A 19,903-nucleotide genomic window follows, 5' to 3' on the forward strand; every position below is an offset into this window, starting at 1 on the left:
TCATTCATGTGTATTTACTGAAGGGGTGCTTATGCACGTGTTGCTGTTCTTATCAATAGACTTCATACAATTTCGTTCTCAATTGATCTTGATGTCTGTACATAAATTTTGTCCGGTTAAAAAGAGGAGCACATGCTTTTTTTTACACATTAGACAAACTTCGTTTGTTCAGGTGAGTATCAGTAATGTAGGGCTAAATCTCATGAAGGAGCACCATTCAAAGACGTTTTGCGTTTTAATAAATTTCTCGGTCTGGCCCATATTATAATTCTTGCCTCATTTAAAAGGTATGTCATAGACTACGCCCTCTCTACATGGCACACAATTCAACTCATGTTCCACTTGGCAGGCTTTTCTTTTGCTTTAATTCCCTGGCTCAAATTTTCCTAGCTTATTAGGAGCCAAAAGTAATACCTCAACCGTAAATCTAGTGCCACCTTGTTTGGGCCTATGGGATAAATGCTTAAGCCTATGGAAGCCTCTGGACCTGCTGCTCGAAGCTTCTGTCTAGCATGAACGCATGATTTTTGTAATCGCTGATCCTAAGCATAGCACTGCTATGCCGCACTTAACTATATTCAAATTCCCTGAATTATAAAATAAGTAAAGGCTTTTCCGACCACTGTAGAAAGGAACAACAAACGTGATCTTTGTTCCCTTCCATTCAAACATCTAGAAATTGGGGCTGATTTCTTTCCAGTATTTTGATTTTTTTTTTTTCAAATTTCGATATTTACTTTCGAAATATGAAATGAAATCAGCTTTAATCTTGGCTGTTGGTAAAGAAGGAAGATCACATTTGTCGGTTCTTTCTACATGGGTCGGAAAGGCCTTTACTTAGTTATCATTCAGAGCATTTGAAGATAGTTAAGTGCGGCATAGCAGTGCCATGCTTATCAGCGATTACTAAATCATGCATCCATGATATAGACCGAAGTTTCAAGCAGCAGGTCCAGAGGCTAAGGTTAGCCGGCTTTCCGAATGACGTGATAACACTTGCTTGCAATAAAATCCTGAAAAAGATAGTCGTTTGGTAAACATGATCCACAGGGACCTTCCAGTAGAGATAAAAAGAGGTATGCAGTGATACCATACATCCATCAGTTATCCCATAGGCGTAAACAGGTTGGCATTAAAGTGCTGTTTCCAGCTCCTAATAAGCTAGCAAGAATTTGTGCTGTTGTTGACTGAATAGCCAGAGAATGAAAACAAAAAAGAAGCGAAAGGAAAAATGCCTGCCAAGTGGTACATGAGTTGCATTTTGTGCCATATGAAGAGGGAGTCGTAAGTAACATACCTTTCAAATTTGGCAAGAATTATATAGGACAAACCGGGAAATTCATGAACATGCACTTACGCCAACACAAAACGCCTTTGAATAGTGCTCCTTCATCAAAATTAACCCATTACTGAGACTCTCCGGAACAAACCAAGTGTGCCTAATTTGTCAAATACACATTAGTGTGAAGGCCTCCCAGGCACTGCTCCGCTTTATGAAAAGCTCAGGACTGATCGAAAGGTTATGATTTTTTATGTTACGTGATATGACTGTGACGTGATGTCATGTGACATGTCTGTAATGTGACTGTACTGTATTCACCCATCCCTCTCTCACCCACAACTTTTATACCCACCTACCCCTCTCCCCCAGTGCAGGGTAGCAAACCGGTTTCTTTACCAGTTAACCTCCTTGCCTTTCCTCCTCATCTTCTTCCTCCTCCTCCTCCTCCTCCTCCTCCTCCTCCTCCTCCTCCTCCTCCTCCTCCTCCATGAATTCCTCTTTTTAAAAGGGCAAAAGTTATTCAGACGGCAAGATCAATTGACAAAGGAATTGCATGAAGCCTATTTTGTGTACAAGAACAGCAACACGTACATAACCACCCCTTAAGTAAATATACACGACTGAAAATTCGTATCTGGATTCCTAACTACATTTTTTTTTTTTTGGGGGGGGGGGGGGTAGCACATGCGCTTTTGGTGGTCTTTTGTCAGTATAATAGCTGTGTATTTTTCAAGTAATCTTCATTTGTAAGTAGCGTTTGTCGTTCCTGCTCTCTGTCCCCTGCCGAAGCACCGGTAACATTGTCGAAGATGTACCAACTGAAATGTATGCTTAACTATGGTATGGATATGATCGATAGTAGAGTATAGTACCCTTTCCAAAAACCTGCTTGATCTTTTGCTTGACAGACGTCTAAGGTTGGCCTAATTCTGTTAGCAATTGTCTTAGTAAAGCCTTATATGTAACAGATAGTAAGCTGATTGGTCAGTAGTTTTTAAGTCCTTGGCTTCCTCTTTTTATGCATAAAGATAGTGTTAACAATCTTCCATGATTGCGGTACCATTGATGACACCAGGCATTACACTTAAAGGGTGGCTAGTTTTCCTAGCATGGTATCCCCCCATCCAACAACAAATCTGTAGTTACCTGATCCTCCCCAGCTGCTTTCCCCCTTTTCATAGTTTCTAAAGCTTTCTCAATCTCGTCGTTCGTCACTGGTGGAACGTCTGATTGCTTTTCGCTACAGCTAATCTTGCTGTCCTGACTACTTCGGATGATACATAGATTCACCGCTTTAAGGCTGCCCCATTTTTTAGAACACGCTCAATTTTCTTCACGTAATATTTCCTTACGTCGGACACTTTGTACCTGTTGATTACTTCTGATAGCTCTGCCAGTTTTATTGTCTACTGGGTTGGAAGCTTTTATACTTTGGCATTTCTTAGTCAAATACTTCGTATCATTAGACAGCTTACCGTTATCTTCTCTATCCTACCACCTACTTCTACCGTGCACCCAGTAGTGATATCACTGAAGGTATCACTCATCATTCATACACAAGTTTGTCATCTTCGGTTACAGCTGAATATCAAAACTGACTTTGTTCATATCTGATGAAGTAAAATTTGGGGGTCCAGGGGACCGAATTCTGGACGTCCTCCATCCCCAATTTGATATGCTCGAATAGGTTAGACATATCCAATAGCAGCTCAGTTATCATAAAACCAATGCCTAAAACAACTATGGGCAATATAAGCTTTTATTCACACTCATCATTCTCATAAAGCTCTTTCACTCCTACTTGCTGCCTATGAGCCCAGTCTTGCTCGGCCTACTATTGCTGCACTTCTATGAACAATGCAAAGTGCATGACTCAAACTTGCAATTTATTCGATATTGCAACTACTCACATTTCTTGTGTCTTGGGGCAATACCCATGCATCAGCCTGGAGAACCACTTTCATGTCCTTGTTTGCACTGCCACAAGCCCATCATTCTTAATAAGGTTAAGTCTTGCAGGAACTGCAAAGAGACCAGTATCAGAAAAAGGCAAAACAAAGGAGAGATGTTAACTTGCAACAGTTACTGCATGCAGCAGCAGGCTTGCATGATTGCATATGCACTCACGAAGTGCTCCAAATCACAGCCATATATTAGAAACTAGAACCGCAGTAGGCATCTGCTCCTATATTTCTCTGAAAAATATCAAATTGTTCAGAAAACCCTTGCCAAGGGAGCACTTCATGAGTAAATCATGATTAGTGTAATGTCAATGAAACCTCACTGCATCAGTGCACGGCGTGATCTAGACTGCCATTTCTCCTAAATTGCTAACAATGTTTAGCCTTAGGATCATCTCCTTGCATTAATTTTATACACTTACAAGTCAAAATGATGTACCGGGCAAGAAGTGACCTTGTAGTCAGAGTTTATTAATGGTATAATGATTTTCAGTTCAGCCACTCCACACTGACGTCAAACATCTTTTTTTTTTATGGTTTAGGGCCTTTAATACCCCAAAGCGATTCAGGCTATGAGACAGGCCATAGTAGAGGGCTCTCGAAATTCCGACCACTTATAGTTCTTTAACGTGCACTGACATTGCAAGCACATAGACACCTTGCTATTTTTTATCCGCTGCTAAGCGACTGCCACACATTTTGAGCAATCCAAATTTTCTCAGCATGCCTTCATGTTTTCCACTGAATGGCAGTCTTAACACTGCTGTGGATGCTGCTATTGCCAAATATCACAAGAAAAATGGCAACTAAGATTAATGCAATACATTCTTCAGGAAACCCAGTATGTGTGTGCATGAGAGGAAAGGTGTATTTCCAAGCCACGCAATACATATATTTGTTCTTTCATACTGCGGCAACATTTGCGGCAACATTTTTTTATTTTCTTCAGGTTAAGGGATCGCCTATTCATCTTGTACAATGCACTGATCTTTAACTGCTGCTGCAACATTTTTATATTTTCTTCAGGTTAAGGGATCACAAGTTCCCAGTTAATATAAGGCCATCTCCAGAGCACCATCTTTTTGTTCCTTCCCCACTCGCCTTACTTCTTGGGAGGCAAAAACAAACAAACTGCACCACTGCCCAGACATCGACAAATTCACTTGTCAAAACATCCACTGGCAGACTGCGGCTCACCCTCAATCCTTGTTCAGTCTCCTCTGACTATGTAGCCTATTGCCTTCATTTTGTTCTGATCTATTTTAATGATAGAATACTGATATTCAGGCCATGTTTGTACGCAGGCTCTTGGTGCCACACACTAGCCCGCTGGAGATGCTATAGCAGCTTCATATAGCATTTAAGTCCAGCTGTGGCTTCATCTAATGCTGCAGTAAGGGTTGTTTTTTTTTTTTCTTCCAACTCTCACCTCTGATAAATTAGGACTTTATATTTGCTTGCAAGGGTGGAATAACGGGCTAGTTGGTAATTCATCTTGGAAATCAAACTAGCGCACTTCAAAACAAAGACACAGGAAGAGGACGACAACACAGCGCTGACTTCAACTTTGACCCATGAGGTACCGGATAAGGGAGCTTTACGCTTTCTTGATTTAAGGCTATCCAGGGCAGATGACCACCTGTACTGGTGGTACCAGCCGAGAGGGGGCAAGTTCTTGTTGCCCTACAGTTCAGCCCGTTCTAAGATTGTTAAGAGGGGCATTGTGAACCTTTGTTTCACAAATGCCTTAATCAAGTCCTGTGTACACTCTATGGGCCGGAGCATCGATGAGCAAACTCAGCGGCTGATCAATGCTGGCTACCCTGAGCATTTGCTGACCTCAGTAGCAGGCTCCCTATTGCAGCTTAAAAGGGGTCAAGTGAGAGCTGCTCCTGAGCATCAACACAAGGTTGCTGTGGTGCCTTACCTTCATACTATTTCCCACAGGCTCAAACGGATTGGGCAAAAGGCAGGCGTCCGTGTTGTGTTCTCGGCTCCTGATTCCAAGCTTTGCCGCAGAGTCAATGCCCTGGCTGTGCGAAAGCCAGTCTGCCCTGTTAGGCACCAGGCACCTTTCGTTCCCTGCCAAGTTGGTGTCGTCTATAAGATTGCCCTGAGCTGTGGCAAGGCCTACGTGGGGCAAACCGGGCGTTGCCTAAACGAACGACTTATGGAACACTCAAACAGTGTTTACAATACTACGAAAAGAAACCTAGGTGTTCACTGCCTAAAGTGTCTTTCTCAGCCCTGTGAGCCATCCCTTCATAATTGCACTGCCATTGCGAGAAATGCACATCAGTTTACACGCGAAATCATAGAAGCCGCTCACATTCTAAAGCTAGGTCAAAATTGTGTTAGCACACCCTCAATAGCCCTGACTAAACGCGAGTTAGAATATCTGAACCAGACGCACAGTAGTTTTAATGTTTAGATTCCGGCTACACTCCTCAGCCTCTAGCGGCCTGGCCTTGGTTGTTTTAGGTATTCTGTTTTCAATTCCCTTTTGGTCTTGTAATGCTCTTAATTGTCCTTTTGATTCTTTTATCGCTCTTAATGCCCCTTTTGTGTTTTTTATCGCTCTTAATGCCCCTATTGGCTTTTATCGCTCTTAATGCCCTATTGGCCTTTTTTCGATTTAGTTTATGTATCTTCGGATCGTGCCATCAACTGTTTTTACCTACATGCCTCCCCGTTTTTCGCTTCTTTATTTTTTATAGCCCTGCCGTTCTGCCTTGCTTTGACCTATATTGTTATCGTGCGCCTTTTAACTTTGCGTTCGGTGTTTTACGCCACGTGCAAACTCAGCAGTTATCAATTCTTTCACGCCCACTTTTCGTACATATATATTGTGTCACTCTCTAATAAAAACCAGTTGAAGTCAGCGCTGTGTTGTCGTTCTCTTCCTGTGTCTTTGTTTTGAAGTGAGCTAGTTTGATTTCCAAGACTTTATATTTGCCTCAGCACTTGGCCTTTTTGAATGACTTATGTAAATGATTGGACCTGAAATAATTTGGTCATATTGAGGCCCATGCATATCTCATAATATATTTGGTTTCAAATACAGGCCTCAAAGTAAGCATATAGTGAGTTAGCTTTTGGTTTTAGCCCGATTTCAATACCAATCAACTTTTACAACAGCCGTAGCCATCCATTAGTAAACGTTTATTATGAGAGTATTGGAGAGGATCAGATAACTACAGATTTGCTGAAGGACGGGGGGGATATCATGCTAGAAAAACTGGCCACCCTGTATACGCAGCGCCAGGTGTCATGGACGGTACTGGAACCATGGAAGAAGGCAAACATTATCCTCAATCATAAGAAAGGGGACTCTAAGGATCTTAAAAATTACAGACCAATCAGCTTACTGTCTGTTACCTATAAGGTATTTACTAAGGTAATCGCTAATAGAATCAGTACAACCTTAGACTGAAATCATGCAAAGGATCAAGCAGGTTTTCGGAAACGGTACTCTAATATCGATCATATCCATACCATCAATCAGGTGATAGAAAATGCTCGGAATATTACCAGCCCTTATACATAGCATTCATTGATTACGAAAAAGCATTTGACTCAGTTGAAACCTCGGCGGTGATGCAGGCAATGCGAAATCAGGGGGTTGACGAGCCGTACATGAAAGTGCTGGAAAATGTATGGCTGTACAGCAACCATAGTTCTGCGTAAAGAAAGTAACAAAATTCCCATAAAGAAAGGTGTTAGACAAGGAGACACAATCTCCCCAGTACTATTCACAGCTTGCTTAGAGGAAGTATTCAGAGACTTGGAATGGGAGCAGTTAGGGATACGGGTAGATGGAGTAACCTCAGTAATCTGCAATTTGCTGATGACATTGCCTTGCTAAGCAACTCTGGGGATGAACTGCAAATAATGATTGATGGCCTAGACAGGAAAAGTGGAAAGGTAGGCCTGAAAATCAATAGGCAGAAGACTAAGGTAATGTTCAACAGCCTCGAGAAGGAACAGCAGTTTATGCTAGGTAACGAAGCACTGGAAGTAGTAGGCGAATATGTCTACTTAGGACAGGTAGTAACCGTAGATCCGAACCACGAAAAGGAAATAACAAGAAGAATAGGATTGGGATGGAGCGCATTTGGCAAACACTCGCAGATTATGATTACCAGCTTATCTGTATCGCTCAAGAGGAGAGTATATAACAGTTGCACCTTACCCGTACTCACCTATGGGGCTGAAACGTGGAGGCTAACAAAAAGAATTCTACTTAAGTTGAGGACAACTCAGAAGGCTATGAAACGAAAAATGGCAGGGTTACATTAAGAGATAGGAAGCGTGCAAAGTGGGTCAGAGAAATAACTCAAGTTACCGACATTCTAGTGGAAATTAAGAAGAAGAAATGGACATGGGCAGGACATGTAATGCGAAGAGAAGATAACCGACGGTCGCTCAGGGTAACAAACTGGATTCCAAGGGAAGGAAAGCGCAGCAGGGGGCAGCAGAAAGTTGGGTGGGCGGATGAGGTTAAGAAGTTCGCAGGGGTCAAGTGGATGCAGCTAGCACAGTAACCGGGTTAAGTGGAGAAATATGGGAGAGGCCTTCGCCCTGCAGTGGGTATAGTCAGGCTGATGATGATGATGATGATGCTTAAGAATTTCCAATTTAATGACACATGAATAAAAAGCCATGAGAAGCTCCATTTCTGTCTGCTCACATTTACATCAATGATAACCTCTCCACACATTTTGCCTTTCATCCACTTAATGCAGGGTTTTAAGGAACACTGATGCTCAACATAATATTCAAAGTGGTCTGAAACAAGTCTCGGCTGAAATCCAACTACCAAGAATGAATAAGGTATTTAGTGCACAGTTATACATATTGTGATGAAATAAAGAAGCGTCAAAGATGAACGAATACAAGTTCCACTACAAGTTGTCCGTGTAGAATGAGAGGAAGAAGATTGCTACCTTGTATGAAAGAGCACTAAACAAGGGTAGAGGGGTGAAGCCTCAGTTCGCAGGTTGAGCCAACATTTCGACAAGTAGACGTATTCGTCTGGGTAGAGCGATCATCACTGGCACGGTTTAAATATACTTTTTTGTTCTCGTCTGCCAGCCAGCGCTGCGATACCATACTGTCGACAACTACCAACTAGCCCAGCAAAACACCCTGCATGGATATCATAGTCTACCGCCTTAAACGCTCGGCCACGACTACAAAAAAAAAAAAAAAAAAAATCTCAAAAGCATTCTGCAGACCGCGAAGAAGAACACAGAAACACAATAACAACAGGACAGTGAACTACACCTGTCACTGTGGTTCACTGTCCTGTTATTATTGTTTCTTTTTCCTTCTCCCCCTTTGAGGAAAGCTTCTGAGAATTGTTCCCCTGCAGATATACTCCTTATCAGGACCTTTTGGAATGCATGTTGCTCTTCAAGAAAGGTGTGTCTGCATTAAAACTGCTTTAGGTGCCGACTAATCATTGCAGAAACAATCATATCCAATGTTTTGAAAAAAAAAAAAAAAAAAAGATGATGAAGAAGGAAACACGACGTTTTAGGCCTGTACGGGTCCCTTGATAACATGAAACGCTGCATGGGACGATGGCGGCTTAAATATGGTTAAAACTGAATAGTGTCCGATCGTAGATCTCTGGAAGATTTCCACGTGTCCTGTTAAGAGCATGCCTCGTGTTATGCTCCTAATAGGACACATGGAAATCTTCCAGAGGTCTACAATCGGACACTACTCAATTTTAACTGCATTTAGGCCGCCGTAGTTCCATGCAGTGCTCTATGTGATCAAGGGACCCGTACAGGCCCCGAAATGTCATGTTTCCTTTTTTTTTTTTTTTTTCAAAACATTTTGGCGAGTGTATGTTTGTTTCTGCAATGTTCGCCAGATGGTAGTCCATGAAACCCTGGACTATGCTGACTAATCATCTACCCTGAATTGTAGTTCTTCCTGCTGCTGCCACTTTTATTTCTTTTTAAGGCCACAGGATCACCGATTCCAGGCTGAGAATCCATACTCAAGAAATTTTTTTTTTCCATTTTTCTTCTTCCACTTTCTTCTCACGCACCCTCCTCCTCCCCCGCTTTTCTTCTTCAGCGTATTTAAACCTTTGCCAGTGATGATCTCTCCACCCAGACGAAGACAAACCAACTGGTCAAAACGTTGGCTCGACCTGCGAACTTCAGTATCTCCCTTTACCCTTGTTCAGTGCTCTTTCATACAAGTTGTCCGTGACACTTACTTGTATTTTTTCATTGCTGACGCTTTTTTATTTCACAACATGCACCAACTAGCCCAGCAAAAAGTTCAACTGGAGTACTTACACATTGCATTATTTATTTAGGATGGAGAACACATAATCCAACTTAAAGAAAAGCACTGCAGCCAGAACACGCACCACTGGTTCACATGCCGCTCCTGAATATTTTCCAGTTGCTACAAAGTCAATGCTGTGAGCTCCCATGTGGTATATCCTGCAGACATAATGTAATGCCATCATAAATACAATTGAGCAATGTGGCTAGGACAAAAATATGGCAGAAGTGAGAATAAATAAAATAAGCTCTGTAGAGGTTATCACGCAGTAGGTTTTTTCACACACGGACAATATTTTTCACTTCTCATTTTTTCTTTTATACGCCAATACTTAGCACCACAAAACATTGGCTTTCCGTTCTAAGCAGTCTGACAACTTTGAATGCATTTTCATTGTTTGTTTCAATTAACGAATTGGTCAATTATACTCTATATTTTCTTAATTAGAAACATCAAGCATTCAGTCTGAGCAATCTCCTGCCTTTGAACCCTCTTTTCTAATTTTATTTTTTTAATTCATCAATGATAAATTACAATGATTGCATCAACTCTTCATCGCCTATCACACACCAATCAATCATCTATCACTAGAAGCACAAATTACCAGTGTCAATATTTTTATGTAGTCTTATTTTCGGCATGCTGTGCCAACTACTACTACGACTACTGCTAGTATTACTACTACTACTACTACTACTACTAGTATTACTATGCCGACGACTTTTCGACCGAACGTGCTGCATAAACTGTCGCCTAAACTGAAGACAGCATGAAAGAAATGCAAAGCCACCAGATGCACAAACCGGCGGCCAGCGCCTGTGCAGAAGATAGAGAATATTTGTCTGAAATATTGTGCTTACCCAGTGTGTCACATAAAGCTAAAATACAGCCCACGAGCGCGCATGACATCAAAAATTGACATATGCGAAGGAACCTCAGGACGAGAGGGAAATCGACCAAACGCATTCTCCTTGCGTTAAATCGAATCGTATAAATCGTATAAATCGTATATAATCGTATAAATCGAATTATTTCTCTTTATATTTAATGTACAGCGAACCCCCCCCCCCCCCCTCCTTCCCCTCTCGGCGGCGAGCTCCGAACACGTCTGTAACGCTTGCAATTACCTGAGCCTCAAACTCAGCAGTATGACAGGCATGCTTTCTGTAAAACATGAGTTCTAAAATTCGCACCCACTATGTGCCAATACATAAGATCGCTTACCTTTAAAGCGAGGTCGAGCATCGTCGTGAAGACAACAAAGAACGCAAAACACGCAGGGAACTTCGAGGGCCACTTCTGTTCCGAGTGTATGTCAGGCGGCACATTGACAGCAGTGAACGAAACTACTCACATCTGCAGTTAAATACGTACACAAAAACACTGCGGTTCACTTCAATACGTCGCAAATATGTCCGAAAATGCCGTTGACGTGAACAACGCACCGCCGCCAGGCCACACGCTGAGAAACAAAATCATGGGAAAACGCATGGAGGTGGCCACCCGGCGGTGGCCACCATTGACCTTAAAGTGAGATCACATCATGGAGGAAGGAAACAACTTAGGAGAGGCCCTTGCCATTCACAATGCATTGGAGAAAGTGTGGCGGAAGTGACGTCAAAATTTAGGGTTAGCCAAGTCGGGCCATTAGCAATGGCGACGCTGTTGCTATGAAAACTCGGGCCACTAGCAACAGCGTTGCTAAGGGCCCTAGGAAAAAATGTCACCGAAGAAATTGACTGAAAACCTGCCCGGAACTCACTTCGCGAAAAATTGAACATCTTAATTATTGGATGCCTATTATTTAGAATAGATGTAACCATTTTTTGGGCACTGGGTCCTCTGGGTGCTTTACAGGTTTGCAGGAACTGGAGAAGGCTTGGCGAGAAAGCATTGCGAAAAAAAAAAAAAGAGAAGAGAACCCCCTTACTATACAACATCCAGCGAGTATTATGCAGTGCATAGTTCCCAGTTTCCAAGCTGCGAAATATCGCTGTTTAATATCGGTCTAATCACCCGGCTAATATTACACATTCGAGAGACTTGCTTATCCTCGACCGCACAAATTTCGGCGACATAATTTTTTTTTTTGCGAACGCACGGAATCAGTACCAGGTTTTGGAAATTTCAAGCGGACTGGTAGAAAGAAGCACTGTAGCATACATTACTGCGGCTAGACACAAGGAAACTCAATCTACGCCTTTAGTAAACAGAACTACAGAACGTGATAATATATGTGTGTGTATATATATATATATATATATATATATATATATATATATATATATATATATATATATATATATATATATATATATATATATATATATATAATGGCCGGATTCAAAATATAAATAATTTTCAAGCTAGAACCATAAACACAGATGTAAGATAAATACAGTGAAAGTTGATTACAATGAGCGCAATTCATCGCTGATAGGCCAAGCACCAGGCAAGGCGAAAGCTCGACTTTGCAGTACGTTTTATTGCATCTGTTTGCGGACGTTTTATCCGGGGCCATTGTTTCCCGGGAAAATGTTTACCGGGACCCATGGAAACACACTGGCCGCTGCAGCTCGTAATTGTAATGCAAGCTAACAGTGTGACTACCCGTGATAAAATTGCTACCATTAACGACGACAGCCGCCCACGAACACAACAGACGCGCAGCGTTGTGAATTCAACGCATAGCGAAATGATACGCTAATCCGTGCGGTTTCTAGGCTACTGTTTCCATGCTGACCTAAATAATATTAACCAGACGGCCGCTCGACGCTAGCGAGGTGCATCGTGCTTACCAAGAGCGCTCATTTGCCGCTCACTGTGAATAATCATTCGATAACGCAATGATATGGATCGAGCGGACCACTTCGTACGCGGTTTGCGCGCGCTATCTATGAGCGAGAAATATCACCGTCAGCTTACTCGACTCAAAGTAGTAAGCATCCGAAGCTTTGTAATTCCCCATGCGTTCCGCGCTTAATTGCCTGGGAGAAAACAGCAAATAGTTCTCAACGTCGCTCATTTTCCCTGGCTGGCAGCAACGGTCTCTTGTGCGCCTTGAACCCAATCTCCATCGGCATGGCGTGCGGGTCCGTACGCTGCACGCCGTGTACGTAGAGTTTTTCAATGTATCGCTTCTGTCCTCACCGCTGAGGCTCACGAAATACTAGCACATGATCATTTCGTCTGCCAAGAATGCGCCTACAAATCACAATCACACGGCCTTGACAAGGTCGCCATAGTGCCGCGGCCGCGGTCGCACTTTTTGCCTGCCGTGGGATCGCTGACGAGAGTATCGCCACCTCGATCGTCTTGTTTGTTTGCAAACATGATGATGTGTATACCTTCCTCTTGAGTGATACCGGTAAACTGCTAGTCATAATCTGCGAATACTCACCAAATGGGTTCCATCCCAACCTTATTCTAGTTATGTCCCTTTCTTGGTCTGCATCTGAGGTTACTACCTGTCCTAAGTATATTCGACAGTTCTTTGCTACCTATTGTGAACTGCTGTTCCTTCCCAAGGCTGTTGAACATTAGATTTGTCTTCTGCGTAATGATTTTCAAGCCTACCTTTCTGCTGTTCCTGTCTAGGCCATCAATCATTCTTTGCAGTTCATCCCCTGAGTTATTTGTTTGTTTTGTGTGGGTTAACGTCCCAAAGCGACTAAGGCTATGAGAGACGACATAGTGGAGGACTACAGAAATTTCGACCACCAGGGGTTCTTTAACGTGCACTAACATCGTACAGCACACGGGCGCCTTGCTTCTCGCCTCTATCGAAAAGCGACCGCCGAGGCCAGGTTTCGATCCCGCATCCTTGAGAACAGTAGTCGAGCGCCGTAATCATCGCACCACCCCGGCGGAACATCCCCTGAGTTGCTTAGCAAGGCCATGTCATCAGCAAATCGCAGATTACTGAGATATTCTCCATCTACCCTTATCCCTAACTGCTCCCATTCCAAGTCTCTGAGTACTTCCTCTAAGCAAGCTGTCAACAGTACTGGGGAGATCGTGTCTCCTTGCGTAACACATTTATTCATAAGAATTTGTTACTCTCTTTATGCAAAACTATGGTTGCTGTGCCGCCACTATAGATATCTTCTAGTACTAGCAGCTGATACAGCTGTACTTTAAGTGGTAGTCATCTTTAGTCGGCAAAAGTGGGAAGCCGTGTATTATATGTATGTGCATGTTTCCCTTGGGGGCTTTTGTTTGTTACAAATTCTAGTTTCTGTATTCTCAGTATGTCGTCTGTCTACCGTTTGGCTGTCTGCTGCGCGCCCAACGCCAAGTTAATGTGTACCTTGAAGGAGCGAGATGAAAAGAAGTTAACATTGCTCGTGACTTTTTCAAACATCTGAAAGACAGGTTTTACATCGATCCGCTGCATAATCATGTACCGTCTTTGCCAAAAGTAACCAGGCTGCTCCGAAGGCTAGCGGAGCAAGCGCGCTCCCGCGTGCCGGCGTTGCGCTTGCTGTGGCTTATCGGTGCTCGTCAGCTCCGAGGGTACAACAGCTGACGTAACTTCGCACCCTCACTCTCGCCCGTTGGATGATAAAACCTAGGTGCGTATGATGTGCCGGCTGCGGTTTCATGTGTGCGAAGCTTGGTTGTGCCCAGCGAGGGCACTCAGTATAGCGACGGGGCTATTCGCTCTTCTCGCAACTTCCCTGAAGCTGATATTATATCGCGTTTCTTGCTATTTAATTATACGTGGTTGTGTTCTGCAATCCGTTGCTGAAACGCACGAGCAGTATTGCGCTTTCCTGCGCGTTTGATGCGTCTTTGCATTAAAGAATGATAACACACCTCGAAATTTCAATATGCTTTCTCCAGGTGCTTTGCGTAGTGCCACATTACGGGTCGTAACTCCGGGACAAAGATATGGGAAAGCTTGTGAACCCTTTCAAGCCAACTTATCTCTCTTTTAGGCTTGCAAAATTGTGTTAGCCCTTTGGAGAGGCTGTTTAAAAATAAGTGCAATGATTGATTCTAACAAGTTTTTGCATTTGCATGTAGGTAAGTTCTGGTTTAAGTAAAGAACCCCAGTCGAAAAAAACTACAGAACTGTGTGAAAAATACGACAAAATCTCCTGTAGTTCTGTCGTAACCATCAGATTTTTCTGTAGTTCTGTAGTACTTTTCTGTATTTCTGTAGTTTTTCTGTAGTATATTTCTGTTGTCTGGAGTTCTGTAGCACTTTTCTGTTTTAACTACAGAAATATCTGATGTTACTACAACATGTTCTGTTGTCGCTACAGGTTTCCCGTCAAAAACCGCACAGAAATTCTGTCGTAACATCAGAAAATGTTCTGTAGTTTTTTCTGACTGGGACTAAAAATAACTGAAACCTTCCTCACACTTACCCATTCTATGCACATGATTGCTTTCTCGTTCGCAGAACCCTAATTTCAGGGCGACACTGTCTGGAAAACCTAGCACCATATTCGTCCTAGAAACAAACAGCAAGAGCTCACCATGTCTACTACCACCTGCTTTTCTGTTTTCCGCAGTTGCCGAGAAGGGCGAATAGCATCGTCGCTACTGAGCGCCCTCGCTGGGCACAACAAGGCTTCGCACGCGTGAAACCGCAACCCGCACATCATACGCGCTTAGTTTTTATCATCCGACGGGCGAGAGTGAAGGTGCGAAGTTACGTCAGCGGTTGTACCCTCGGAGCTGACGAGCACCGATAAACCACAGCGAGCGCAACGCCGCTACACGGCCGCCTGCTTGCTCCGCCAGCCTTTGGAGCAGCCTGGTTACTTTGGGCAAAGACGGTACGACGTTCTTTCTTATTGCTATAGTTCTCCAGTAGCAACGTTTCACAGAGTTTTAACGAACACCGCATGACCTCCGAGATATATGGCTCAGGTTGCAAATAAAGATCCCTCAAAATTAACGCACCTTCTCGGTGCAATGTTTTTTATGATCCTATGGATTCGCCGGTAACAAGATTCACTGCCATTACTATAGACAGAGTTTTCAAACTATTTCGTTTGCTTTTTGTTTGTTTTCCGAAATTCTTTAGGAATTTCCATCAGCCAATTTGAATTGATGCAATACACACGCTGACACGCTGTTTCGGCTTGTCTCCAAACAAGAGGGTCCACCCGTAATAAATGCCCATCTCTCACGCCGGTTCAGCACAAAGCAAGCGAGGAATAAGATCCCTAACGTGGATCTCCCAGCCGTAGTGACAAATTATTTAGCTATTTGCCGAAAGCAACGAGCAGTACACAGCCAAACAATGATATTAAGTGGCCAGAATGAGGGCGGAAGTGAGTGCCGAGAGCCAATGCTGCTATACACAATCTAACGACAGCTCGTCCCTGTGTGTATCGCTAATGATAGCAGATACGGTCCGGAAAGGCGAAAATGATACAGGCAGTTCCTTCAGTATGGCGGCGCATGTTCGGATGCAGGCCATTTTAAGCCAGGCGTTATCGATAATACTGCGCCCGTGCAGTGGAAGGATTTAAGAGGGAGTAAGTACTAATTAGCGTTCATTTCAGCGTAGGCATACTTAGCTACGCTGAAAAGCATTTTCAGAATCTCTGTAGTTGCAAAAAAAAAAAAAATCGTGCTGGTCCGCGACTTTTTCACCATAGGCGTACTGACAACCATATTACCACCACCACGCTTAACACGAACCTGACAACCATATTACCACCACCACGCTTAACACGAACGCTCGAGCTTATAGGCGCGACAAAAATTACTGTCATTCAGCACTAGCTGATGGGCCCAACATCATGCTTTAGAAACAAAAAAATGACACCCTCTACCGCCACCTATTCCGATGGCATCATGCAGTATGGTCTCAGAGCCAGTGGCAAAGGCTGAGCGGCGGTAACATCCGTGTAAAACACGCGCTCGAGCGTTCGTGTCAAGCGCTCGAGGGCCGTACTGCACAGTACACATCTGGCGCACACTGTTCAGCTATAACACTTCATCGTCAAGGTATATGAAAGCAGGAATAACCACAAGAACAGCTTCTCTAAACTTAAAAACAGTAGCAGGCGTGTCAAACGAGGATTTCGGCTCGTATACACAATCACCCACATTCTTAACCGCACGACTTGACATTGCAAAATTTCGTGCGTTCATTCTTCAGAACCGCAGGTGCGATCAGCCTTCGTCAGCAGTCATTAGCGTAATGTGTTGCATAGGCGGGTACACTTCGTTTTTAACCAGATATGCGCAAGAAATGTTAAAATGTGACGACGAATCGTTATGGCGAGCTGCATCGGAGTAGGCTGTGCACTTTCCATGCTTAGAAGTGATCGGTGATTGCGCTTAACGCTCAAGCGTAATACAGAAAAGTAAGCTGCAAAATTCAGGTCAGCCCAACACTCACCAATGTGGCGCTTGCAGAAGAGGTATAAACCAGGTTCACGACGACTTTGGTCCTTGAAGTCGACCTCGTTTGGCGGCGCCGACTAGGCCAGACTAGAAAGGGAAACGGAGTAGGCTTCGGCGGAAGCCGGAACTCCGCCCACTGTCGAGAAGCAAACACGGTCCGACGCCCAGCTAACACAAAACACACACACACGTTGTCGGGTTTCACACAGAACAGGTAGGCAAATCTGTAGCTTCAGAGTGATTCCGAGGTCGCGAAGAAGTCACGGAGTAGTCACTGAGTATGCTCTTTGCTGTATTTTGCCCCTACGCCAGCCTCGTCCATTTTGCCGCCTGGGCGGACAGAGTAGATGGCCCCGCCCATGTTTTGAAGCGAAAGCTTTACTACGCTAAGAAAAGCAGTCGTCACGAAAGCCTCAGTTTGACCGTTAAATTGCCTTAGGCTTCACTACACGCACAGGCAGACATGAGCCAAGACTAACCGGGCTTCACACACGTTTTCTGGGCTTCAACCGATTTCGACCGATCGACGTCCAGCTTAAATCGAGTATGGCCCATTCAGTGGTGACATCCAACCCTACTTACTTAGCCCACCCCAAATTCGGTCCCTGGACCCCCAATATTTCAGAATTTGACCAAATCGATGCCTAACGTATAACCATGGTGCGAAGCATTCGCCTAATACCGGGGTTATCCAAATCGCAGTCACTGCCTTTTTTTTTTTTTTTTGCCATTTTCGTTTACTGAGGCGATAGCGATGCTTTTCTTTTTTTTTTTCGTTTCTTGTGAGACTGACCGTTATCGTACTTTCGGTTCTCGTCATATCTTGGCATAGAACCTGCGCTCGGCTTTCTGCGGCTTTCGTTATCAGGCTGCCAGAAACGTGTACTCCGTGCCTGATTGCTGGGAAAACGACTGGTAGGATTTGATAGTGCTTGCCTGCTGCTGAAAGTTCACCATCACGTCAGGAATATTTGAAATTTCGTGAAGGATAGACTAGCTGAGATAAAGTAAAAAAAAAAAAAAAGACAGCCTCCGAAATTTATTTTCGGCTTACTGTTTAATACTCTCTTTAACATTCTACTTTAACATCCTACAACCAGAACCCAATACTGCGGTAACATTTTAGAATGGTTTAACTCACAGTTATTTATATGCGGCAATTTTAGAGAGTAGCGGACAAGTGAAAACATAGAAGCTGTATTTCTACTAACGGCTTATTTTCCGAGGCACCTGATATGTGTTCAGAAGAACGTTAGAACAGGAGCAATCAGTTGACAAACCTATTCATGCGCCAGCTGCGCCCACGTGATTCCCGCAATCTTCCTATTCCCATTCTTCCACATGACTTTCTGCCACCCTCACCCTTAGCGATCATCGATTATTTCGCCTTCACATTACATTTCCTACAAATGGCCATTTCTAATCATTTTCAGTTATAACGTTCCCAACTCGCGTTTCTACTTTGGCCCACTCTGCGCCCATCTTGTCTCTTAGCGTTACGCTTATCATTTTAGCTCTCTGCGCAGTCCTCAATTCAAGTTGAATCCTTTGACCGATGCGTTGAGAGGTCCCCAAGGAAGCCTCTATAAAATATCCGGCGGCAGGTATTTGATGCAGAGTCCTAAAGACGTGTTGAAATATGCCACTTTCAAGCCAACAAACCTGAATAAAAGTCTGGCCTCCTGGGAGAAATGTTTGGCACTGCATAGCTTTGACTTTTCTGCATGTTTGATTTCTTGTAGAAACAATTCCACCCCCCCCCCCTCCTCCTGTTCCCTTAGAAGTTGCCTAATCTGATTTTATTGATTTTATTAATGCGAAAGCATTACTTCGCTATATTCACACATTTCTGTCCGCAGAACGCGCCCGCAAATTCGTGTCCGCAGCAGTTGTAACTGAGAAGTGATAGAGGTTAATGAGCGGTGTCAATCGATAGAAGGTGACCTAATGTTGTGTCCGAAAAAAATATTGAGGTCAATAAGTTAATTAGGTAGTTAATTAGAGGCAAAATGTAAAAGTAAAGGCGGAAATGGTCTCATTAGCTAATGGCAGGCGCCACATAATGAAGTCAGTCAATTAGGGTGACGTCAAGCTTTTTCTACTACTAAATAGTTAATTAAATCAGTCAATTAAGGTGACGTCAAGGATGTGACGTCACGCAACCTGAAGTCGAGCCAAAAAAGGGCATAGGAAGGGATTGGCGCACACTTTGAATGTACCAAAGACTAAAACAGTTATCTAAGACAATCAGTTAGGGTGACGTCAAGGATGTGATGTCCCGAAACCGGAAGTAGAGCCGGAAAAGGGGAGAGGAAGGGATTGGCGCGCAATTTGCAAGCACCAAAGACTAAAATGGGTAAACAAGAAGTGAATTAAGCAACTAGAAGCAGCCAACAGCAGCATCCGTGTTTTCGCATTACTCCAAAGCAGATTCTGCAATGCTCTTTAATTTTTCCTGACCTTACATGTTTCGAATAGCCGATTGGAGTCACCTGAACAGGAGACGCACACGCCACCAAGTACAATTTTCGTCACCCTTTCAAGGCCCGTTCTAAGAGATAAAAAAATGCGAATTAAATATTTTAATACTTTCGTGAGCAGCGGGAAGAAAAAAAAACAACCGAAGCCAAATGTAAATACTTTGCGTTGTTTGATTCCAGTATGGAGCTAATTATCTTCTACGACGCACCCCCCCCCCCCCCCTCCTCCGCTAGCAAAACCTTTTTCGCTATAACTGATGGTAATAAAAAAACAAAACCGAAAAATATTGCCATTTGCACCAACATAAAATTTTGAAATGAATCGTAATATCGTCAGTGTAGCTGGTGAGAAGGGGAAACTTGACAGAGCTTGCAGCTGCATATCAATATGCTTGCTGCCCAAAAAACATATCAATGATTTCTTTTCTCATTCCCAAAACATTTCAAGAGTCAAGAGTCGTCGTTCTGAAGAAAATGAGAGCCACTAAGTGAAG

General features: G+C 43.4%; 1 long non-coding RNA gene across 1 annotated transcript in view; it reads right to left on the reverse strand.

The window, feature by feature from the left end:
• Positions 1-17,692, reverse strand: part of LOC146182328 (uncharacterized) — a 50,134-nt gene extending 32,442 nt beyond the window's left edge. The window contains exon 1 of the long non-coding RNA XR_014700054.1: positions 16,925-17,692. This is a non-coding gene — a long non-coding RNA (uncharacterized LOC146182328). The remainder of the gene's footprint in view (positions 1-16,924) is intronic.
• Positions 17,693-19,903: the final 2,211 nt, after the last annotated feature.

The sequence above is a fragment of the Amblyomma maculatum genome, chromosome 8 (genome assembly GCF_055883805.1).
Source record: "Amblyomma maculatum isolate TAMU_Amacu chromosome 8, ASM5588380v1, whole genome shotgun sequence".
Taxonomy (NCBI): Eukaryota; Metazoa; Arthropoda; class Arachnida; order Ixodida; family Ixodidae; genus Amblyomma; species Amblyomma maculatum.